Source organism: Dermacentor albipictus, chromosome 1, assembly GCF_038994185.2.
Source record: "Dermacentor albipictus isolate Rhodes 1998 colony chromosome 1, USDA_Dalb.pri_finalv2, whole genome shotgun sequence".
In the NCBI taxonomy this organism is placed as follows: Eukaryota; Metazoa; Arthropoda; class Arachnida; order Ixodida; family Ixodidae; genus Dermacentor; species Dermacentor albipictus.
The window spans coordinates 56,986,898-57,005,283 of record NC_091821.1 but is presented as its reverse complement, the minus strand read 5'-3'; the positions used below and the strand labels follow the sequence as shown (position 1 = coordinate 57,005,283).

The 18,386-nt window shown below is 45.2% G+C and overlaps 1 long non-coding RNA gene across 2 annotated transcripts; it reads left to right on the top strand.

Moving 5' to 3' along the window:
- Nucleotides 1-925: 925 nt before the first annotated feature.
- Nucleotides 926-17,409, top strand: LOC135899358 (uncharacterized). 2 transcript variants are annotated; one of them, XR_011507106.1, is made up of 3 exons: nucleotides 948-1,140; nucleotides 7,072-15,731; nucleotides 16,006-17,409. It is a non-coding gene; the product is annotated as an uncharacterized lncRNA (long non-coding RNA). The 2 variants fall into 2 exon arrangements; XR_010563604.1 differs by having other exon boundaries at nucleotides 926-1,140; nucleotides 7,072-17,409.
- Nucleotides 17,410-18,386: the final 977 nt, after the last annotated feature.

Below are 18,386 nucleotides of genomic sequence, written 5' to 3'. Positions count from 1 at the left end.
TTCTGTGTCCAGTACCAACACGAACTGAGCCGCGAAAACACAGTGCGCGGCCGGACGTGGTCCCCGTCCGTAGATGGCGTTCAAGATACAGTAGCCCGGGTAGGCGCGCGCGGTCACCCCGGCCGCCCAAAGTAGAGCGTTCCCCCTCCTCACTACCTTCCCCCCGGATACTTGCGCGCGACTTATGATGGCTCGCTTCCTCCTCACTTCCCTGGATGGCGTACGTGAGATTGAGCCGCGGTCGTTGGTTCAATTAAGTCGGCTCTGCATGTTGTCCTACGGAGACATTTTATTCCACCGTCGCCAAATGTTTTAACAAATCTTTCATAGAAATTGTTTTCCTGACATTTCTTTTGTGCCGCCAGTGCAACACGTGTGTAGGCTGTGGTTATTTACCCCAGTGGGTAAGGCATTCGGCTTCTGATTGGGGCGTCATAAGTTCGAGTCTCACCACCGACAACGTTTTTAGTTTCGCATTTATTTTATTTCAAACGTTCATCTTTATAGCGATTCGTCCTACGTGACGGACGTATGGTCTTCCTCGTTGTGCAGGCATAGAAGAGCTTACGCATTTGAAAACTTGCTGCACGTGTCAATGACAAAACTCTCCTATTTATGTAGAAGCGAAGGTTTCTCTTACGAATGGCGTAAACCGAGCTATTTTGTTTTCGTTCAGTCTTAGAGATTCCCTTTGGCTTGTGCACGGTGTCCCAAGGTAATCACCATTTCAGAGATTGGGTTTTGCCTCGTTTCGAACGGCTATGACGTTTCCCGCTGCGCAGACCTCGGATTACTGCAACGAGATGTCGTATTCGCATGACAGTCACGTTGTGTCGTGTCACCTTCGGCGGCGAGGCGAGCTAGCAGGTTTCGTCGTCCGGGCCCTTCACTGGGGGATGGTGTTTTCCGGCTGCCAAGGCAATGTTTAGGAGCCTGCAGGTAAATACGCAGAATCTAACGTGGAAAGACACGTTGTATGCGTTCCACGTACCGTGCTTCGGTTGCGTATCCTACGCGGTGAATACGGTCGTGGGCATCCACAGGCAGAGTTGTCCGATTACGACACGCGTAGCGCTCTTGTCTATAAATTCGCCATGACTTCTAGATTCAGCATCATTTGACGGCCGAAAAGCTACTCAGGTAAGCACCGCTGAACCATTACATCGGCCTAAGCAAACATCTCGTATATTCACAACTATCTGTTTTAACTAAGAACTAAAATATTTCGCTTGTGCCTGACGCTGCAAAGGCGGTTTTTATTACCTTTGAAAGGAAAAAAAATGTAATAACTTTCTAGAAGCAAATGCATCACTCCTAATATTATTGCTTTCTCAATCGTTTCTTCTGCAGTCACACAATGATCTGCAGGGGACGCCTATTTATTTATTTATTTATTTATTTATTTATTTATTCATTTATTTATTTATTTATTTATTTATTTATTTATTTATTCATATTAGCCTTAGAATCAACAGACATTACAGGTGGAGTAGGAAATATCGATATAGAACAGGACGATGAATTAAAAGAAAAGCACAAGAGTGTTTGTAATTATGGAATGTTAGCTAGAACAAAAGAAGGGCGCTACAGAAAATGCTAGAAAATATTGGCGAGCAATAAATAATAATTATAACATAAACAGCGCCAGGACAAAGAAATGCTACAATATAATCCTTAACGCGTTCACAAATGTTTCATGGTTTCAGATTTTTACTAAATGTTCGGAAAGACCGTTCAAAGCATTGCATATTCGTGGTATGTAACAGTGCTAAAATGAAGCACTCTTGCTTGCCGGAATGCCAACCAACTTATGTGCAAGATCTATACGACGTGAAATATGAAGGAGAGGAAATACAATCAGATCGCGCAGGCATGAATGATATTGTAGTTTGTTACATCATACGGCGCGAAGCAAGGGAAGGTAGTTGAAAGCTAGCTTTCTTTATTTGATACTTGCGGTTCCGTTGTAGCTAGACAGTATAAAAGCAATCAAATTAACCGCGGTGGCTTAGTGACTATGGTGTTGCGCTGCTAAGTACCAGGTCGGAGGAGCGAATGCCGGCCGCGGCAGCCGCATTTCGATGGGGCGAAATGCAAAAATGCCCGTGTTCCATGCATTTCGGGCATGTTAAAGATCTCCTGGTGGTCAAAATTATTCCGGAGTCCCCCGCTACAGCATGCCTCATAATCCAATCGTGGTTTTGGCACGTAAAACCTCAGAATTCATTCATTCAAGACGCACTGTGCAGAAATTTTACGTTGACCTGGTCCTAATGTGGTATGAAAGATGGTTTAAGAGACTTTGTAATATTTTCAGCACGGGTATAGGTAATAATAACTGGGAACATCGCAGGATAGTCATGACGGTACAGCCTGTAGGCAAGGTAATTTGCGTTCTTACGGAAAAACTTCTCGAGAAAGCATGGTTGAGCAATGCAGGACACTGCTCTGTAGGTATGTAGTTACCGCTGTGGTCGATACGTGAGATCAAGTTGTCTTCTTCAAAGTTTACTACGCACCAAATTTTTTAGGATCGCTTTCATTCACGGCAGGCAAGGTGATATGTCTGAACGCATCCTAACTGTTGTAGAAGCATGTGTGTATTCGTCAGTGCTCTGTTTGCAGGCCGTTGATCAAGTTATATTCGAGTTGGCTTTGTTGATTTGAACAGATGCTTCTTCTTATTAGGCAGACGTTTTAAATTTTGGTTATATCATGCATTTTTTACGTTAGAGGTTACTGTGTAAACACGAGTGTGCTTATCCGGTAATTCAGCCACTTTATTAATAGAAATGTTCCAGTTGATTTCAACGCTACGACACTCAAAGCAATGCAGGTATTCATCAAGGAATTCTGAGATTTGTTTATTTATAGTGCCAAAGCCAGCCTTGCGATATTTTTGGTTGCTTTAGGAGACTATAATTCTTTTGTTAGATCTAGGCAGACTTTACATTAGAGTAGGAAATGATCACTTATGCCTGGCAGATATGGTATCTCAATAAAAAGATCAGAGCGATTTGTTAAAATAAGGTCAAGTGCATTGGAAAGGAATGAGATCCCTCCAGTCGGTTCCGTTACCATTTGCGTAAGTGAAAAGACGTTGCGTAATTCTAAGAAATCCCTCGCCATCTTTCCGCATAACTTTAGGCATGTTAAAATGACCTCATGAGACATTTTTTGGCAATGTAGTATAATAAGAGGCAACACAGTGCATAGCATCGTACAGATCATCCACAAAAGCTTAACAGTAATGACGAAGGCGAGAGATAAAGGCCAAGATTATTTTCCTGTGGGCTAGTTGAGCGACTACACATGCAATCTCCAGATCAGAGCTAACGACGACGCAATAGAAAGGCAAATTCTCATTTCTAGCTACTAATACGCCGCCGCCTTGATGGCAAACTGAACATTGGCAGCGGTTTCCGGATAATTCGTGATCTTTGATTTCTCTTCGATGCCATGTTGCAGTCAAGGCTACGACATCAGGCTTACATGTGTCAATGGCAGATTCTGAGCCAAGCTAGTTGCTGACAAAGGGAATTAGTTGTTGCCTACTGTTACGCGTAGCTACCCAATGTATTCTCTAACGGACATATTTAGTTCCTGAAATTTTGCTCCCACAAAAACTACCTTTTTTATTTATATTTGGAAAACCTTACCAGGATACGTCGGCTTTACTTGGGGAAATCGAACCAAAGCGATGAGCATGCTCAATCGCGTTGTGAGGCATAGTACCAACCATGGCCGATAAATGGGACTTTGACTCAGATTGTTCCCACGATATGTGGAAGTTGGGGGTGCCTCAGCATAATAGGTTACTTCCCCACGAATGATCCTGCTCGTCAGGACACGATTCCAAGCCACCAACGTTGGTGGGAACCAACTTTACTGCGCACACTGTATGTCGCCAACGGCTTAATTTCTCCAGCTGTGTTTTTGGTTGAGTTTTGGCTTCGAGTTCCTCAAGCCTTTCCAGGATATATAAGACTTGGGCTTGAATTTCTAGCGCACCAGTCTTTATTTCATTGACATTCATTGCTAGTTCGTTCCGAATGTTAGCTGAATGCGTGGAACGCGTGTGTATGTATATGAGGAGGTAAGTATCGCGCTCAGCTTTTTTGGAGGGATCAACAGGCAATGAATCCAATGGAAAAGGATAGAAAGTTGGGCGAGTTGGTACGGTAACATATTGTTGGATTGTAGCGCGAAGTGACACAGAGACTAGAAGCAGACAAAACGAGCGCTAACTCGCCTGTCTGCTTCTAGTCTCTGTGTCACTTCGCGCTACAATCCAAGAGGAAGAAAATGAATCCAATGTAAGCGATGCCTTAGCTGGCGAGGCCCTGCATTTGCCTCTGCATTACCAGGGAAAATAACTAAAAACATAATTGAAAACCAATCGCAGATAATGCCAGCTAGCACTCCCGTTATGCACTCAAGCCAACGCTGTTAACTGAGAGCACTTTTTTATAAAGCTTAACCAAAGCTTATAGGAGATAAAACCACCCGAGGTTGGAACTATGTCCGACGAATAATGAGCGCAAATATTACGGCTCTCAGTACGCGAATTGAACATTCATTTTGTGACATTTACTTTCTCGCGAAATCAGTTGCTGATGCATATAGTGCTATTTTGTATCCTAAGTGCTCACATTGTGCTTACACATTTGCGTTCTTCTCAGCGATTTTGCAGACTAAAACAATTGCTTTGAATATGAATTGAACACTAACCACAATACCCCACCACGGTGATTTAATTATCGCATAATTCTGCTGCTGAGCAAGAGAAGCCTAATACTCAATGTTCTTAGTTCATCAATTATCTTTAGCATTGGCATTGGCGTGTCGCTGTCGCTAAAAGCATGTTCGGAATCAGGATAGGCTGGAATTCGCTCTTACGAAGCACTATATCTCAAGAGCTTCTTGTGAATAAGGGCCCGCATTTTTAGCGTTTCCTTTCGCTACCAATTTCTACCACCGCTAAAAATCGGGCACCCGTTTATTAAGTGTCACTGCAGGGTAGGAAGCAGGAAGGATTCAGGAGTAATCAGCAGCCTTCCAATACGTTGTCATTCACAATTCTGCTTAATAATCTGCTTGATAATCGTGTTAATCTGCTTAATAATCTGTTTGATAATCGTGTTAATCTGCTTAATAATCTGCTTAATGAGCCGTATCCTCTGAACAAGCCACTTGCTAAAACGTTCGAAAGCGATTACAGGTATATGGTAGCGAAGGTGCCATAGAAGCCCATGCGTCCCGCAATGGCGGCTTGTGGAGGCATGGCAGCGCCATCCATATTTCGCGGTGCCAACTACTCGGTGAAGAAAAAATGAACGTTTGTATTTCGAGGCTTGTTGTGCCAATTAGTCTACTGCGCCAGCACAAATCACATTTCATATACAGAGCACACAAGAGTACAAAAGGACGAGTAAATAAGTGAGAATATTTGCTTCAACATCGCGTCACATTGTAACCTTAATTCACCCATCTTTATTTAGAGGTCTCGTTCTTTAACGGCACGCATTACAATGGGGAACCTTGAGAGTTTTGCATGAATTCAAAGCAATGGGTTCACCTAGATCTATACCTAAGTAACGTGTGTATGTATCCTTAGTACCAACACACGTATGTTATTTCGACGTTAAGATAAAATCAACATTACATTGAAATAATTAACAAAAACCACACTTCAATCTTCACTAACACCGCATGTGTACCACTGGTACTTTTTTCGGGTAGTGAATACATTATGAACACATTATATTTTGTGAAAAGGCTGTTAAAAAGGTAGTGTTTGATCAAATATGATAAGGTTCATACTATATATATTGTCATTACCTTTTATGGCTTAGTATAAGAGAGTTTTGACGACATTAAAGTGTTAAATACGGTAATACAATCTTGGCATATCTAAGCACATATCGCCACACTCAAACTTGAGAAAGCCTGCGCTGTTTCGTACTCATAATTGTTCGTGGATGGAAGCGAACTGCCTCTGAGGTCACATTTGCCTATTTTATTTACAGTGTCTGTACTTTTTCAAATCTTTCTTTTGGTGACGCATTAGATGCATAATTTTTATCAACTAGTGTTTTGCTTCGCGAGATGTAGTCGTACTTAAATCGCACGACCGTAATTGGTGCCGGTGCTCATTAGTTTGGAACCACATTGCATCCTCGCGTTCGCGACCATGTGAGTGGACCTTGGCGATTATGCTTGTCTGTGACATAAAAGTCGTACATAAATTTCGGCGAACAGTGCTTACATAAACATATTACAGAAAATTCCTTAAGCAAAAATGTTTTCACAGATAAAGCGATTTCATCGCATAACCAACCGGCCACACAACGAAATGAAAACAAAGCGTGGCTGCCAAGCTACGGGTGTGGAACGAGAGTGAGACTACTTCTGTTTTATTGCGACAGTTTCATTTTCTTTATCGCCAAACGGGGACTCATTTGCAGTCTCTAAAGGAAACCTGTGACCTCCGTCACAGGTTCAGAATACACCGGTTACAAATAGAGACCGATTGTAATATCAGCTTCATTAGTAGGACGTCGACTTAGTTCTAAGAGTCTAGGACATTTAAATAACAGTACCGCACGAAATAGGAACCATATGCTTAAAATGGCGATGAGCCAATCGTGGCTCCATCTTCATCGACAGTAGCATGACGTCCCGATGTTCTCTGCGACAAAACTAAGGTGAGTGACCGCTATATTCCGAATAAAAGCAGTCTTTCATAAAACCACTTCTCTTCAAGAACTGTCCCTAAGGAACAGTTCTGGCTGTTCGCGGCGTTGAAGAACATGACAAAGAAAGCCGAGTAATAACTTTTCCAATGGAGGACAAGCACTCCCAACACAGCTTCGGCTATCAGTTTACCTAACTCAGCACAATACTAGATAACAGCCACATTCAGGAAGATAATTTATTACAGATTGCTGTCATAGCAGTGGCACTCACCTTAACCGGGAAATAGTAAGTTCACCTGAGAAACTTTGAAATGTTACGTGTGCATATCTCCTATCTCTTTCGTTTCATGATTTTGTTTTGCAACCATCGCAGATAAAACATGGTCAGCACCAAGACTCTCCTTGTCAGCCTCCTCGTCCTGGCCCTGGTCTTCACAATCGCCACGGCACAGTTCGGAGACTTCGGTGGCGGTCGACGCCATGGTGGTGGACGCGGCGGTGGCGGACGCGGTGGTGGTGGACGCGGTGGCGGTGGACGCGGTGGAGGCGGACGTGGTGGTGGCGGACGCGGTGGAGGCGGGCGTGGATTTGACGGCTTCCATGGTTGATTCCAGCCTGCCACACTGACGCGTCATTCTGTGGTGTACAGCGTCGAAGCTGAGTGGCCAACCAAATACTGTGATTTGAAAGACGCCTGCGAGATCCGGCTGGTCCTGTGATCGCTGACCTTTCAGATGGTGATGTACCTCTGTTGAACATGAACTCGCATAAACATTGCCTTCATTAACTGGCACCCACGAGTTTGCTGTCATATGCGTGCTCACTTTTTTATCTCATGGTGCAGTGCAGTGGCTCCTTGCGCTGACTAACTGAATACGTTCTGTGGACAGGTTTGTTCTGCGAGACGTTCATTCTGTGGGACATGCTTTTTTCATGGTTCCCTATGGGTTCTTAATAAATCGTTCCCTGATCGTGGTTAATCATTTGAAAAGAGAAAAAAAAATATTACACATTGACAAATATAGTCAACGTGTTTAGGGAGAAAATAATATGTTCGATATGCAGAGATAGATGGTGCAGGATGGAAGGACATTTACACCAGTGTTTACACCCATCATAAATTTTAGGAACGCTTCTCAGTTAATCCCGAGCCAGTCTCTTTCAGGTAATTGAAGCAGAAGACACTACATGAATTACTTCCTCCTGTCTCCGTCTTCATATTTTGTAAAGATCCAGGATGGAAGAAGCGATCCGAAGTCACCTACCATTTCGTTTTCTTATGCACATATCTGAAACGACGTGAAAATGACGTGTGGCTTTAATCTAGGCGAGAGAAAATAGTGGCGCAGGAACGCACATGTGTGACTGCGCACAGACGTTTCCTGGTTCGTTCAGAGGAATTGTGCACACTATGCGAGTTAAAAATCTCCGCCGAGCCCGGTTTGCTCTGTGAAATCTAAGCTCAGCGAAGAATTCGCTATGTGAGGTACCGCTGTAGAAATGAAGCACCTGCTTCCAGTATTAAAGGCTATAGGTTGCGATGTCTGTCCAAGTGACTACATTTTTAGTGCCTCTTTCTAGCACAACAGCTGTCGAGGTTGGCTGGGTTCAAGCTATACCCGGTGAAACAACCTATATAAACTAGTATCAAAATGAAATTCCTGTCCAGAACAAATATTCGCCACTTTGGTGCACCATTAAACCTTCAACTGCCTCCCACATGAACCTTAGGTAATTATCGTTCGCTCGGGGAGACTTTCTTCGTTCGTTAGGCGTGAACTAGCTAATGATGATTGTTTTACCTCATGGGACCTTGGTTCCCTTCTATTCCTTTTCCTACATTAGCCACAACACCTTCCGTTCTTGTTCGCCTCCGCCTGCTTGAATGGTCTCCTCGCGTAGCGCTTTTTTTGATAAGGCCTACTTGAGAAACTCGCACTATCATCATCGTCGAGTTGTATAAGCACATCATGATAGTACCGCCTTACGCGGGGATCTGCAACTTATCCTGCCCTTGTCAGGATTGGGGGCTCAATCCCATCGTCCGTGGTCCTTTGCCAAGATTGGAGTACGGCATGAATTCGAAGGTAGCTGGCCCATGCCGTCGTCCAACTTATTTACGCTGAGATCGTTGATGAAGTGAAGAACTGTTTCTCATCGAGAACGAGGAAAAAGGGTTTATTTACAGAAATTAACTCAGTCTAACATGACTGCTTGAGAAAAAGAGTAACAGTCCAACATGACTGCATGAGAGAAGTGACTCAGTCTAACATGACTGCTCAAGAGAAGTGTCCTCAGCATTCGCACAACCACAGTTTTTATACACTCGATCCGCCGGTCCTACGACGCGGCGACTGTTCGTTTACTCATCACCAACGCGCCGTTGCTCTGCAGAACAGTTTACGTACACAAAGGCAACCGCGCTCTGATGCCCGACGACGGTGTTGGCGGGTGCCGTTCCGGGAACTATCGTTGCCGCTCGAGGGTCGCTCGTTGTTCCGTGCCACTCCGAACCGTGAGAAGCACAAAAATACGTCGTTCCCCGGCAGCTTGTCCATGCGTGTCAAATCAGCTCCGCGTTGGGGAACTCCGGAATCATTGTTCACGCACCGAACTAGTTCCGTCACAATGTCGAAGGGGCTGGAGGAAGGCGGCGGATTCCAACGCAAAGGCCGCTTCTTTGAACGCCTCCCAGCTGCAGCGACGGAGAGGGAGAGGTGCGCGTCTTGCATCCCTTGTCGTAATCGGGTGGCAAGGTGGCAATCTTGCTTAGCGGCTCGCCATTCTTAACACCCTGTGTTGTGAATTCATTTTGTACTGAAATCAGTTCAGATCATTACTCTGCTTAATTCTTACAAGTAACTGATGCCGCATGCTGTGCGATAGTACCTCAAGTGATGGACATCATCAGGCGTGATAACATATTGGCTAATTTTCTTCATATATGAATCACTATAAACAACTAATTGTTTTCTACCGCATGTGTGGTCTAGCCGTTGATAAAAGAGAGCCGCATCGAAATGCCCTTTGTAGTGGATCAGCTAACGTAGAAAAGCGTGCACGGATATCTGGTTTATTTACAGCCCTGCCTCAAGCGAATTACACTTGTCAACGATGTACATAGTCAGTAACTGTCAGAGCGGTGGGTACAGCAGCTTACTCGGCCAGCCTGCCATCAGAGGGTCATATGGAACAGAGTAGAACTTCGCGTGGTCACAAATAATTTAGATATCGCGGTTGCGGGAACGGCAGTCCAATTTATGTACCGGTCGAACAAGCAGCGTTGAAGGAGGATCCGTAGATGAGGCTGACGAGAAATCGGACATGAATGCTGAACGTTGCATTTTATTGCGATAGCAATTATATTGACACACCAAACGCATTTTTGCGGTCGATCTCGCCATGAGGTTCCGCATTAAGTCCAAGGCGATAAAATCATCGCCGCTGTCCGAGTGAAAGCGCGCCAGGGTGAGCCGGCGATCGCAGCACTATCTCGCGCTCGCAATCGAGGTAAGCGGCGAGGAAACGCGCAGTCTTCCGTCTCGCGAGGCTCCCGAGGGAGAGTTGGGAGGGGAGGGGGTTCTACTCCGGGCGGCCCTGGCGCGGCCGCGCGCGCTCACCAGTGCCGCTGTATCTGGCAAGCCATCTGCTACACGGACACAGTCCGCCCCGCACTGTGTTTTCGCTGCTTAGTTCACAGTGATGCGAGACGCAGCGCGAAGGGCATTTTGCTGCTTCCGCACTTTCTCGCTCCAGCGTTTTGACAGCGTGCTTCCGCGGTCATCGTGCAGTGTGACACCGTGCTTGTTAACTTAATTAGTATGCCTATGTTTACTAGCTTACACGGCGTATAAAACTACTATCCTTACTTCGTATAGCTGTCCAGTGATTTGCTATCGCAATCGATTCTGCGCCTTTCGTACGGAACTGTGACTTTTCTAGCGAGATGCACAAGTGTGCGAACTGCTTGACATTGAACTTGCTACTTAAATCTCTAGCCCTCCATCAAGGCCGCCGAGTAGCCGACGTAGCGAAAAATTGCTGCACATGTATCGCTGACCCGATGTTCCAGCCTGGCACATCTATCCCCGTTGTCATTTATGGCTACTGAGATCCGCGTGTAGATGCCCCTTTCTCCGTGGAAGAGCTGTAAGCCGCATATTCTGGGTTCGGGCGTTTTTCGTCACCTGGGACAGCCCTCAAGAACATTGAAGAACGAAAATAATAAACGTTCCCTATAAGGATCCAACTTAGTACCTAGGCTACAGGGACAAGGCAGCCCTCGACATCACACAGCTGTCTCTAGCTCGCCGGATACTTAGCAGACCGCTGGTGCAGCAAACATCTTGATCAAAATACAGGCCTAATGCGAGCTATTCATGACTGTTCTGTCTAGACTGCTGGCTTGTTCGCTTTGAAATATTTCTTATTGGACACATTTTAATACAGCGGTCGAGCGTATTACTTGCCTCTATAGGCTCCGCTTACTGCAGCTTATAAAATAACGTGTAGAATTTGTTGTAACAGAAGTGTGACACGTCGTGTAGTGTAAAGGTAAAACTATAGGCTACGAGTGAAAGAAGGCATGTGCAATGTTTCACCGTTTTAAAGGGACCCTGAAACGCTTTTGACGATTTTCTACAAACGTACTGAGTCGTTAGAGTAGGTCCTTCTGATCATTAATTGACACATCTAAGTGCTCTGCGTAAAGCGTGGAATTTATTATAAGGTTCTAAAAATGCACATCACTGCCGATCGCAGCGCACTGCTCCGCGGAATTTTAAGCCGCCCCTACCCATATGACCGAAATCACCCATATGACGTCAGTGGGGCGAGCTATCCGATTGGCTGACCAGGGCGCGTGATCGATAATTTTTCCAACTTTATGGTAAACAAATGATCTTCGTAATAGTTGGAATGTTAGTTAATTTGTTTTTATAAAGAGAAAGTAGCAGAAAGAGAATGTACAAGAACAATTTTTCAGTACACTTAAGCACTTCCGGCAAACAGCAAGTGTCGTCTGCTTGTGTTACAACGTACTCCATTTTGACGAGAGCTCCGCGGTCAGAGTTGGTCTCAGTCTTTTCGCGAGCACTATGATTCGACTTTGTTGCCTTGTGGACTGCAAACGTAGCGACTGGCAATATGTCAAGCTACGACATCGTGTCCCTCTGCAGGGCAGCGTACGAGCGAACTGGCTGCTGCGCATCGGACTGCCGCTATCCGATCGGCGCCAGGATTTGCACGTTTGTGGCCGTCACTTTACACCGGAAGATTACTAACGCACTAGCGTTATTAGGGCAAACGTAAGCGCAAGGGGACAGGGTCTGGCCGCTTGACTGTGCCGTAACGGGATGAGCCGAGATGAGCAGAAGGGCAAAGGTGAATGGTCTGCACGGTGCAGCCACCTGGTGGCATAGAGCTCAACCATACACAGTAGCAGCTACGAAGCGTATTCTTTTTTGCTGCTGGTGCGTATTTTTCGCTGGAGTGTAATCAACACGTTGTTTTTATAAATGTTTAAAATGCTCTACACTTGGTTAGAGCAATATTAGCGCTTTGTTTGGCTGGTTAAGCGCTGCGTCAACAAGTGTCTGGACCGTGCAGACCGATCAGGCCACTCACGTACGTCTGCGCCAAAGTTCCTTCATCAGCTTGAGTTTATGCCTCCAGTCATTTGCCGATATGACCAGCCTGCCTGTGGCTAACGGAATACCAGACACGTTCGGCGCTACGACAGAATGCTCGCAACGCACGCTGCTTCGATAGCTCTCGCTTGGGGTCGACAGCCAAGCGGCTAGCGGAGAGGTTTCGCGCGGGCGGGGGCGGGCTTCAAAACAACCGGAAGTGGACGATGTGACGTCGCATCGTGACGCAGGACCAGTGAAGGCGGAGCTTAGCCCCGCTCGCTCGGCGAACGAGTTGAGGAGGAAAAGCATGGCTGGGGAGGAGGGTAACTTCTAATCGCTTGTAGCTCCATTAATACGTAACGCTTCACTTAAATTGTGGTGCGAATGTTCTACTTAAGCTGTACCCTACGCGTCTACAAAATTTGTCCGAACCGTTTCAGGGGCCCTTTAACGACAGATGGTACTGTGGTTCCGTTCACGCATTACCTACTCTTTCTTCTAGCCAACGAAAGAGGACAAAGTTGACAAGTGTTCCGATTTATTCTGAGCTAGACAACCAATAATGCTTGCAAACATGGCACTAAAATGCATAAATCACGAAATGCTTTATTTGTTTGAAATTTGACCGCGAATGAAAAAGCAGTTTAGTAAAAAGGGCGACGTACAGTAGGCACTCATTTAAGCAACATAGTGCGTAAGTTTGGCTAAGCCACCTTGATTTCGCTGCAAAAGATACAGACAGGAACCGGTGAATAAACATTTTTATTTGCAGCGCAATGTGGGCCATAACTGCGCGTAGACAATTTCCTTGCAGCGGCATCACACGCGCAGACGTAGCGTGCCGGACGTGAAAAAGCATTCTGCGTTTTTGACCTCCGACACTCATGCAATACACTTCGCGGGTATACTTAGGCGTGCTCCGTACTTACGTAAATGTGATCGGGTCCTTTGTCAGGTAAGCGACGTAACCTACGAGATCTCTCCGGTCGCACCTACTACTCGCTCCATCCAGATGTCCCATGGCTGCTGCATTCATGTCAGCCGCCTAAAACGCTACGAGTCCTTTTTTGTCTAAAAATCGAAGGAACGGCGCTTGCACGCCGGGTGGAAATATGTTGCACAATCCTGCACAACACTGAGGAAGATAAGTACGAGCATGAGATTGAAGAAGACAACGCTTCAGTGACTAGCCTACTGTAGACTTGTCTTTGTCAATTATTTTAAATTACTGTATATTCTGTGAACAAAAAATTAAATTATATTATGGGAGTTTTGCGTGCCAAACCACGATCTGATTATGAGGTGGACGATAGTGGGGGACTCCTGAAAATTTCGACCACCTGGGCATCTCTAACGTACACCTACATCTAAGTACACGGGTGCTTTCGCATTATGCCCTCATCTAAATACGGCTGCCATACTGCAAATACGTTACCCGCCTTGCTACATCCCTCAGCAACAATATTATTGTTGGGAAGAAAGTATATAAGAAGAAGAATATTATTGGGAAGTTAGGTTCGATTCTAAATCGAACCTAACGGGAAGCTTTAGTTCCTACATGGGAAATGAGCAACACTTTCTTCTGACAACCACTGCACTGAAATTAATTAGTTATGTCGAACTTAAACGAAACAGTTAAAATGCGATTTCAGAAAACGAATTTTCATTTAGCTTCTATTTTTTTCATAAATTCTGAAAAATTCGACATTTTTTTAGAAACAATACTTGAAGCATACAACTCAGTATCTCAGCAACTAAACACGATATCGCAATTCTGTAGGCTGCACCTAATATTTCATTTAATGCGGACAAAAATTATATATCATAAGCCATCCTGAAATGGCACCACTAACTCCTTAATGTGACATTTGCAAAACCTTTACAAGCATGTAACAACTTCACATAAGTCGTAAATTCATACAATAAATTTGTCCGATTGAGATGCCCCAACGCATGCAGTTCATAAAGATGCGATATCAGTTTTTGATGCTAACAAACGGAATTGTAAACTTCGTACTTCTTTGAGATTCACTGATTTCCGACAATTCTTGTCAATAATGTCATGGCCTAAACCAAATTATTATTGTGGCGATCACTGTCATTTAAGGTTATCTCTTAAACGCAACACGTTCTCTCTCAAATGCAACAATTCTTATTCAGATCAGTGTAGCGATTTTCTCATAAATTCGTAAACGCGCTTTACATGTATTTGAGCAGCCGGCATCGAAGATAGGGCCGAACTAAAGCTTTCTCTTAAGAGGAAGCTTTAGCTCGGGTGCTCCTATCTAAATACATGTAAAAGCAGAATTCGTTTTTCTCGGCAACCACTGCACCGAATTTGACGAGGTTTGTTGCATTTAAAGGGAAACCTTAAAATATAGGGTGCGTTGGCTTCGAATTTCAGCTTTAAGTCTTCAATTTCTCATTAAAAATTGGCGAAAATTGAAAACTTTTAGATAACGAAACTATCAAGTTTGCAACTATGTAACTCGGCACTGAAAAAGGATATCACAATTCTGTGGATTACATCTAATAGGGCATCTAAAGCGGACAAAATCGATATGTCACACATGAATCTCAAAAAATGAATAATATGGAAATACAGCTTTTGCAGAACCCTTGTACACCCCGTAAGAAATTCACGTAAGATATAAAATGACACACTCAATGTGTCCTCTTTTATTGACCTAATGGGTGCCGTTTACAGAACAACGATATCTATTCTTGATGCAGAGCTATAAATTTGTAAACTTCGTGCTTCTATTATTTTCAAACTTGCGAATTTTTTTTGAAGATGTTTTTAAACGACATTCCGCTTCCAGCAGTCACTAGAATTTGATTTTCTCTCAAATGCAACAAATTTCATTAAAATCGGTCCAAGGGTTATCTCAGAAAAAGGTTTTTGCGTTTTACATGTATTCTAAAAGGCCGTGTCAGAGTTGGGCCCGAGCTAAAGCTTCCTCTTGAAGGTGCACACCGCCTCTATATAAAAAAAAAAACCACGAAACATAACGCTGGTTATACGGAAGCCCGCGGCCCCAGTGGTGCAGAAATAATACGAAAAAAGAATGAAGAAAGCAAACCTACCGGAAGCTTTGCGGGGGCCGTTATCTTGGCCAGACATCTGGAATGCCGACGAGCTGTCTGGCAAGGCGTCTAGCAAAATCGTCGATTCATTGCCAATCGGGCAAGAAGTAGGTCGTCTTCAAGATAAGGCTGACACATAAGCGCGCTCGTTTCCACGTACGGAGGTGAAGCAACAGTCTCAGGGTGTGCTCCGCTTTATTGTGTTTTCTTTAGATGCGCGCCATGGCTTCCGTTATGACGAGAATTTCAAATGTTCAAGGCCGATACACCACGCGTTGGCGAAAAAGGAAACTGAACGTATGTCAAGAATTCCTGGGTATGTATGGTCCGATGTACGACTTTAGAAAAGGTAATGCACATTTAGCGTCAAATCTTTAGAAGAACATTAAACCAGCAAAGATGCGGAATTGAAAATGTGAAGCACGACTTTGGAAATGTCAGTGCACCTTTCGCATCAAAAGTTTATGTGATCGTTATACCCATAAAGTTTCGGAACACTGCAAGGCCGAACGGATCATGCGTGCTAGGCAACATAGCTAGATATCTTACCTTATCATCCTCACGCTGTTCTTCGCTGTTCTTTTTTTCAGATAAAGGCAGAAAAAGCGAACGTATCAGCCGGTGTATGTACTGCCGTATCGTAATCTAATTCAAATTCGATTAGTGTCTTCATAACGGAGCACAGCAAGCAGTACATGGGTTGCTTTCAATTGTGCCGTGTCGGCTGCGTTGGCTTCTTCACCGCTTTGTAAGAGGCCTCATGCCCACTTGCTGACTTCTATCCACCGAAGTTCTGCTACATCTTTAGTCTGCCCTTTCTGTCACGGATACCATGCACGAACTCAACAGGGCTGCTGGTATGTTCGTGAACCATCTCCTGCGTGGGCGGGGTGCCAGACGGTCCAGCGGCGGCAACGATCAACGGTCCCATTGCCAAGACGCCGGGGACCAGATTGGGATACCCATGACGCCAATCAGTTTTGCGCCGCCGCCATATTCGGAGCCTCCCCCGTACCGGGAGGTAGTGCTCGCCGCCAACGCCGACGTTCCTTTCACTGAAGAGGACGTGGAGCGTGCTGCAAGACACCTCGGTCACATCCGCCAGTTACAGCGGGAGCGGTTCCCCGAACGTGAAGGCAGATGGGTAGATGATACAGATGAACAGGAGTCCCGGAGGTTCTATGGTTGGGTCAGATTATATCGGCGGTACTACATGCAGTGGAAGCAGCGGTACGCCTACCTGTGCCTGACTGTGTGTGCCGTAGTTTTACTGCTGGGCATCGTTGTGTTTGCGATAGTGAAGTACTTTGTTTACGACGGCTTGTACGTTGTAAGGTAAGACTTTCCGGTGAGGCTGTCGCATGAATTCTAGAGAACCTCTGGCTGAACGAAGGGCGTGTTCACACACGTACTTGACGGGAAGTGCACGATAGACAGATGTGTTTTCTGCGTGTGATATGGTGCTGTCGCGCCGGAAGGAAGCGCGAATAGTGCAGCACAGATCACCTCTTCTGTTTAGTCCGTTGAAGTTGCGGTGAGCGACTGCGATGCAACCAGGGCAAGAGCGCTATGTATAGCCCCAAAACTGTCCTCGAATCTCTAACACTAACGTCCCGCATACTAGTGGAAAACGAGGTATGGCTTCGAGCTGCTTTGCTCGTGTTTGCACTTCATTCTGGCGTAACTGTACGACGCGGGATGATGAACTTTTTCGTTTTATTTCAATCATACAAAAAGAATGATGGTCGTGGCACGACGTAACCAAGTTTTTATGCATGCCTTCAGATCACGTCTCCCCAGTATACGGTGTTTATTTTGGCAGCATTTCACACCTCGGTATACTTTTCCGGAGCATTGACTCGCCACATTTTTCATATCTCAGTTTTATCGTATCCTGAATTTTATTCCGCCGTTAAGATGCGTTTTATACAGTCAAGCTCATTTTAAGCGGATCTGTGAATACCACACAAGTCAAATAAACAGTTCGAAGTGTTGCTGCGTCTCGCCTTCTCTCTGCTTGCCTGTTTTGCCTCAATGTTTTCTGCCTATGCTTGTCTAAGTTCTGCCTTGCGGTGATATTTTTCACGTCTTTATTGCGCACAATCAAATCAAATTTTCCAGGAATTGCCTGTGTGCAGCGCGAATGCCTTTTTTCTTGAACTCTGAGAAGCCTCTGAAAGAGGCCGAGAAAACGCATTACGTGGCCCACTTAGGGCGCCGACTTCACTCTGTGAGAGCTGTGCTTTCGTTTTACAGGTTACTAACAATCGCACCTCAGGCACTTATCGTTTTGTGTGTATCTGTTAGCGTACAGGCGCCCAAATCTTTAACTGGCGTGCGCGAGCGGGGACTTTTCCGGGCGTCAGCGCCGTATGACGGGGCGAGGCTGGAAATAGCCTAGCAGACGATTGACCCAGCTGAGCGGGCTTTGTCCGCATGCGCTTAGCTTCAGACTGTTTCCAGCCTCGCCCCGTCACACGGCGCTGACACACCGAAAAGTCGCCGCTCGCGCACGCCAGTTAAAGATTTGGGTGCCTGTACGTGACTTACAAAGGATGAACGCAGTGATAAAGACACGAGGCCTGCTCACGTGAGCCATCGATGAAGCAGTGAACGCCACGATATATGCTCATGGGATCAGTCTGCGGGCCGCTTACAGCAGCAGCGCACTTTGTCGGCTTGACAGGAAAGACAACGAAGATAGTGCGAGTTGACTCATTCCAACAGCAGATATTTTGGGGGATAAGAGAACAGTAAAAGACTAATGTTGACGCTGATTTTTCAAAATTACTTCTTCGCGATGCAGTAGTCAGATACAGAGGAAAGTTCAAGTCGAAAGAAATAGCAAATATGTAAGGTGTGGTATCGGCGAAGTTCAAAGAAGGTCTCCTGTGAAATAAGCACGTGTTCACTATTTTTCAAGACATCTAAAGAAGAGCTGATAAAGATAAGCAATCTTAAGTGATGATAG